Below are 7,564 nucleotides of genomic sequence, written 5' to 3' on the forward strand. Positions count from 1 at the left end.
TGGAGGCATTCCAGATTTCTACACTCTGAAAACATCTTTATTGCAGAGAGCTGGGAACAGCTTGCTCCAAAACCTGCCCAATGAATTCCTGCTGGGGGAGTTCATTCAACAACTTGTGACTATACTAGGTCCTGTTTAACTCAGAAGCCCCTCTTGGTGATTTGGGGTTGTAAGATCTGGAGGTCAGACCAGGACTATGGGTGCCAATGGGATTTGTGAAGCAGAATGAGCCTGATGGCTTTGCACAGCTAATTTTTGAGTGCCATCCAGTTTGTTGGTCCATGGTAGACCTGGAAGAGCCTTTGGGATCAGTGCTGTGAAGGGAAAAAACTGTCCTCAAGTCCTTGCATCACCAGATGCAGGGGTGCAATTGAATTGCTTAAATGTCAGTACTACTTGAAATGCCAATGGATGTCCCTTGGATGTTCCTCTTCCAGCCCTTGTGGGCAGAGAATTCTCAAGAGGACAAGGTCACTCTGAAGTGCCTCAGATGGCATCAGATGCTTCACTGCAAATTTCTGAGAGGGATTTTCCAAATATTGCTGTCTTAAATCAGGCCATTCTTTGCGGGTGTAATCTCAACAATTTTATGTCATACCCGAGAGCTGCTTCTCAAGTGTGGATGAACAGGGAGCTGCTTGCTGTCATCTCCTACTTTCTGCAAAAGCAAAGGTAACTCCAGCTCACACCCCCCACAGCTCACACGCTGCTGGCAGCAAGGGAGGAAGCACCTGCAGAGAAGAGCACTGAAGGGGGGGGTTAATCTGCCTGAGCTATATGAGGAGCAGAAGCAGAAGTTTCAGGCTCTCGGGGGCTGATCTGTTTCCCAAGGGAAAGTCTTTTGGGCAAACTTTTCTCTCTCAAGGACTGTTGTGTAAATAAGAATTTGGTTCTCAAAACAATGACACAGATGTTCTGAGAGTGTTTTTCTCTTGTCCCACCAATAGGATGAGGGAGGCATTGTTCCTTGTACCAATCAGGTCATCCTGTATCGGGACACCTTATAAAAAGGGTTGAAAACCCCAAAATAAAGGCTTTTCATCTCCTGAAAATAAACTTTGTCTGCTTGTGATAAGAACCCTCGCCTCATACTTTGTGTCCACTAGTGGATCTCACTACCCTGGGGGTATTTGACTGACACTGGCACAGGTTGCCCAGAGAAACTCTGTCTGCCCCATCCCTGTAAGTGTTCAAGGCCAGGTTGGATGGGATTGGAGCAACCTGTTCTAGTGGAAGATGTTCCTGCCCACAGCAGAGGATTGGAATGAGATGAGCTTTAAGGTCCCTTCCAACCCAAACCATTCCATGACTTGAAATATGCCTACCAGTTGGTTTCCTTTGATGATAACACAGTTGCTGTTATAAATGGCTTTCATAATGAGGCATTATAGCATCTTATCCTAAATTTCAAACTATTTTATGATAATTTTTAACTTGAAATTTAGGATGAGAAACAATGGAGAAGGAACGATGCCTCTTAGAATAATGGATCTGAAATCTCTCTTTCCTCTGAAATACAGCATGAATTTTGAGAAAGCAGCCAATCCTCAAGGGTGTGGAAATTATGCTGTCACACACCCTATAGCTTCAAACAAACACAGGATTGTGAGCACCCAACTTTACCTGGATTAATTTTTTATAGTTCCACCTTTGTTCCAGTTCATCATTCGTTGTCACAATATTGTCACAGTACAGCTGGTCTGGACTGGACAAAGTAAATTTGGCCATGACACAAATCCAGTTTGGCTGGCCTGGTTCATGCCTGAACAAGTCCCTGAATAAGTTACAGGGGACCCTCAGCCAGCCCCATTCAGGCTGAGAAGTAAGCACATCACTGGCCAGAGATCTGGGCAGAGAGAGATCCCAGCCAATAGCTATCCCAGCCCAGGAGTTTTGAATCGAGTATAAAAGTGTGCTCTGCATAATAAATGAGGCTGTTTTGTCTGAGAATCAAGAGGACTCGAGTGGTGGATTTCTGTCTCCCCAACCACGACCAGCACATTACACATGGTGACCCCGTGTGAAGACAAAGACACAGCCTTTCCCACGAGCAAAGCCATGGGGGAGACAGTGATAGAGCAAGAAGAGCATGTCCAAAACAGTGAAAAGCTGGAAAAAGCAGTCAAGGAGAGCCTGATCTATAGTGAAAAGCTGGAACACAGATGAGAAGAGCCCAAACTGCAGCAAAAAGCTGAAACAAGGGGCATGCAGAAAAAGCCATCTAAAAGACAGTGCAGAGAGCTGTTTGCAGTGAAAAATCACTCAAAATCTGGAATATTTTTGGACTTAGCCTTAAAAATATAAGAAAATACTCATCAGAGCCATGAGAGCCTGGATATCAACTCAACCACCTCCAGTTTTGAAGGTATGGTCGCTTTTTTTACAAGAATGGGACTTAGAATATGAAAAAGATGCATTATTAGCTTTAATAACGCGGGCAAAAAACCACAGATTGGATGCAACCAAAGAGGCTGCCCTTGTTATAAATACATGGGAATGAACTGGACAATTTATACTTCGGGCAGCCTCAAGGGGAGACGAAAACACTATAAAAATTTTAAAGCCCTGGAGATTTATTTTTGGCTTAATGAGACACATAAATTCTGGACTGCAAAATGAAAGCAGAGCTCAGGAGGGGACAGAGAGAGATTGGGACACACTTCCAAGCCCACGGGCGGAGTGGCAGCACCAAACAGCTGCCCTGAATGTTCCCCTCGCACTGGGACTGCCTTTTTGCCAGCTGTTTCCCACAACCTCACCATGCCAGAGAGCACAGGCAGCTGGAGGTGCCCTGGCAGGTGGACAGACTGTGGCAGGTGGCAATGAGCTGATCTGGATTTGTGTTACGGTCAGATTCACTTTGTCCAGTCCAGCTGTACCGTGACAATGCTGTGACAATTCAGCACCACTGAGCAACGCTCCAGACTTCATCCCAGACAGAGCAAATTAGAAAATCTGAAAGAAATATGGGTCTCTATTTTAAAAAGTCCATTTGTCCACAGTTATCACTTACAGAGATCTATTGATAACTGGCATTTATAAGATCTGATTATCCAAGGTTTTTAGTGCTTCGGCCCTAATTCAGGAAGACACTTATTCACACCTTTAGCCTTAGCGTGTGAGCTGTCCCTGTTTGAGTTGTTGCTGTGTCATGCCAGGAGTGGGTAGACTTCACAGAGTAAGTCAAACAACGAAAATGTTTAGGTCTGAAGCTCGTCCTTACACTGACAGCAGCACAAGAGTTCTGGCGCTGTGTTATGGATCTGGTGGCTCTCTCCTAAGCTCTGTAGTCCTGGCAGCATGTCCCTTTATATCCCAGCTCCTGCAGTTGTGCAGTTACATGATATCCTCTTCTGCCTCAAGAGAAATTTCAAGCCCGTATGGCTCTGGTAAATACCCTGAAAAATTCCACTTAGAAGAGGAAAAATAACAATTTTTTCAGAAAGGATCTTTAAAATTTAAAACTAATTTAAGTTACAATGCAGACAAAATACTTTCCACTCATTCTTAACAAAAGAGGAAGTAAGAACAATTCACAATGTATTCTATTGTTACTATTTTATTGTTATTGTTGCTCTCACAATTAGAAAACACAGCTAATGCTGCTTCCATGTACAGAGGGTAATTTGTGCTTTAGATGAATAAACTATAGCTCTGCTGAGATATTTAATCAATCTAACTGATGAAACTGGTCCTGAGAGGAAAACAAAACAAAACATGTTGTACATGTTAAAGTCATTAATCTCAGGTGGATTTTAAGTTTCCTGTTCTTTCTCCCCTCTCTCAAATCTTGTTTTCTGCTCCATCTCCCTTGCAGAGGAGAAAGTCATGCTGTGATAGCTCTGATATGCTCTTGGGAACAAAACAATGATGTTTCACAACCCCCTGTCTGATGCAGGGAAAGACAAATCTTTTGTCACAGGGTGGAGGTCTAACAACAATCAATCCCAGGCCTGAATTTTCCTCTTGTTCCCCATATTCCCAAGTACCTCCAGAGCCTCCTCCCAGCACCCTCCCCAAACAGGTAGCCCAGAGCTGGGCAGCACAAGTCTGTCTCACTTGGAGGATGTTAATGGTTGTCTACAGGGATCTGTCTTCTAGCAGGAAGAGGAATGGTCCCTCAGGGACTCTTTTATCACTTTCCTGACAGATACACTGATAATTGTATTCAGATTTTTTTTCTTCTTCCCTCACTCCCCTCACCAAGGGCTTTTCTAACTGCACGTGAAATATTGTGCGCTGCCTGCTTAAGTATAATTAAGATATCTCCTATTTTTGTAGAATAAAATACACAATCAGATGGGAGTTTTTTTTTTTATAATGAATGGCATTTGCCTACCTTATGGAGAAACCTAAATGATTTTAAAACTGAAAGGGGTAAGGATGGGGGGAATTAATTAAAAATTACAAAGTCAGCCAGATGCATACAGGGTCTAAAACCTCAGATTTGAAAATAGCATTAAGTCCAAACTGTTTTATTAAATCACAGGGGGTTTTTTTCAAATTAATAAATACTAGAAGGCCACCAGCATAACACCTTTCAGGATAGCTTGTCTGCTTCCATCAGGGGTAATAGTGTAAGGCTGTGAAACAATACAGGCTGTTTGTGGGAATAAATCAGATGTATTTTGCAGGTTAGTGTAAATCAACACTACTGTGTAGTACAACATGGAGCTGGGCCAAATTCTATCAGCTGTTTGGATGTGGTAAGACATGCTATAAGAAGGGAACTACAGCATCACCTGACAAGGACGTTCACAGTAATTAAAGTCATTTTCTGCAGTAGCTGGAGGATCTCTGTTTCAGACCAAAGCCTTGATAACTGCTTGCTGAAGGCCTGAGAAAGGGAAGTAGGGATGGATTTTCCTTGCAAAGCTGGTTTGTGACAAACGTTCTCCCAAATATCTTTCACACTTCACATGCACAAACAATTATAGAATAATAGAATGATTTGGGTTGGAATGGACCTTGAATATAATCCAGTTCCAGCCCCCTGCCATGGGCAGGGACACCTTCCTCTAGACTGCAAAAATAATTTGGCCATTCTGGTTTGAATCCCTGTTGTATCAATAATTGAAATTGAGAGATGTGACACTTTTCTCTTCTGGCCTCCCTGCACTTTGCTGCTGATGAAAGGAGTGAAGCAGAGACAGCTTGCAAGGAGAAAGATTCACTAAGAGTGGGTCCACCAGTATGGCCCTGTGTTACAGGTACTCTCTTTATTCCTAGCTTTTATTAAAAGGAAAGGAAAGCAGAAAGCAATATCTACTGCTCATAGAAAGATATTTTCTGAAAACATTTGGAAGTGCCAGAGCATCCAGAGGGAGATCATAGAGTCACAGAATGGTTTGGGGTGGAGGGGACCTTAGAAGCTCATCTCATTCCACCCCTCTGCCATGGGCAGGGACACTTTCTATTAGACCAGGTTGCTCCAAGCCCTGTCCAACCTGTCCTTGGACAGGGATGGGGCAGGCAGGGCCTCATCACTCCCACAGGGAAAAATTTCTTCCTAACACCTAATCTAAACCTACTTTATTTAATCTTAAAGCCACCAAACCGATGAGATGACCCTAGTTTGCTGGATTAAGCAGGCCTGTGTAACAAGGGAGGCTGCAGTTTATCAGGCCTTGCCCTGTGCATGACTGTCACCTTAGGAAGGCACAACACCCTGGGCACAATCCTAATGCAGTGTGCAGCTAGTCCACAGGAAGAAAGGGCCCTGAAATTTAGAAGCTGTGGCAAAAGCAGTGTAACACTGTTGATTTGTAGACTAACAGCCTAAGACATGGGCTGGGGCCACACAAACTCTTTTCTCAAAGAAGTGAAGTTCAGATGAAGCCCATGATGGATTGTCTGGAGAAGCCAGCAGAGATTTTGAACGTGGATGCCCCAAACTGCAAAACTCCAAACAAATCAGCCATTTCAGGTCAGCATCTTCAGTAACAGACATCTGTGGCATGAGATGACAAAGTGTGAGTTACCACCATGGCTGAAGTTCTGCTCTGGGCTCATTTCCCACTTGATGGACCTCCAGATGCCTAATTGGTTTACACACTTCTTTTAGTTCCAGGTGATGATTTCTTCTGACATGAGAAAGCCAGTCAAGGATCACAGATCTGACATGAGAGGAGTGAAATGCAGGTGAAAACAGTTATGTATAGACCTTTTCTTCCTTTTTACTGTTTTTTCACCAAGCAGAAAGACTTGTGACATCAGCAAGGGAGCAAGAAAAAGAGTCATTACAGAATAGCACTGAAATGCTCAAATATTTCTTCAGTCAGAACATCCGTGCCTTGTTGGCTTCATCAGAAACTGGAAATAAAAATTAAATTCCTTAAAAGAATGAGAGTAGATGGTTTCTTTACATATCAAATGAAGCCAAATTCTGGCATTGGAGAGCAGTGGGATTTGTGCCACTAGCCTGTCTGCATGTCAGCCCAAAGACACCCACCACTCATCACACCACACTGCAGAGACGTTTTAGTCCATCAGCTTTTATGGGGTGACAATAACACAAACCACTGACAAACTATGAAAGGTCTTTTTTTGCCTGTTCATGACTGGGGGAGGGAAGGAGACAAGGAGACCAAATCCATTACAGCAAAGCAAAGTAGCTGAAGTGAACAAAATACCTCTAACTTTGCTCTTATAGCACATGATGCTTTTCTCCTCCAGCTCCCCAGTGCTGCTCACAGACATGTCAGAGGCAGTTTCCCCCTAGGGAGTGCCTAAGTGGGGAAAAAAAGAGGATTTGGACAAAGATTGCAGTGTTACTGACATATTCTCCATAGGAAAGTGACAGAGTCCCTCTACATTTGTGTTGGAGTGAGTTTTTGGCTGCTTCCAGCATTTTGCATGGGGTTGTGGTGCCCAAGAATGATCTGAAAGACGTCAGAAGCTCTGCTGCCTTCTGTTCCTGGAGCAGCATCCTTCTCCAACATCACCTTTCATAATCAGTGCACAGGGCTGGATGACCACTAAAAGAAACAAAACAAAAAATCTCCCCCCCCTCAACTCCAAACCAGCCAAACAAAACAAAACAAACCCATAATAACAAAAACCCAAACAAACAAACAAAACAAAAAACAAACAAACAAACCAAACAAAAAGCAAATAAGGGAGCCTAGGTTATATTAAAACCTCCCCTGCACAGCAACTCCTTTCTGTGTGCAGGAGCCAAAAGCCAACCACCCATAACATGAGAGGTATGAGTCATGTTTATTATTAAGCTCCTCAGGGGCACTAGGAAATGTGGTGTTAGGGCATGGGTTGGACTCGATGATCTTGGAGGTCTCTTGCAACCTAGTCATTCTGTTGAATTCTGTTGTTGATTTCTGTTGAATTCTTTTGAAATTTTACCAATGAGAGTGATTGCTGATAAAAAAACCCCTAAAACTTCAATGGTGACTCTTCCTTTTTCCAAGTGCTCTGTTTCATTATCTTGACTGTATCTTGGCTAATTCTGCTCAAAATTAAGAGGCTGGGGAGGCAGGGAATAAAGAAACTTATCTATCCTATGCCAGTGAGTGCCTCAAACAATGCTCTTTTCCCATCCTTGGGAGGA

This window comes from Pseudopodoces humilis, chromosome 2 (genome assembly GCF_049639895.1).
Source record: "Pseudopodoces humilis isolate 2021_Gansu_Grassland_sample_001 chromosome 2, ASM4963989v1, whole genome shotgun sequence".
Lineage (NCBI taxonomy): Eukaryota > Metazoa > Chordata > Aves > Passeriformes > Paridae > Pseudopodoces > Pseudopodoces humilis.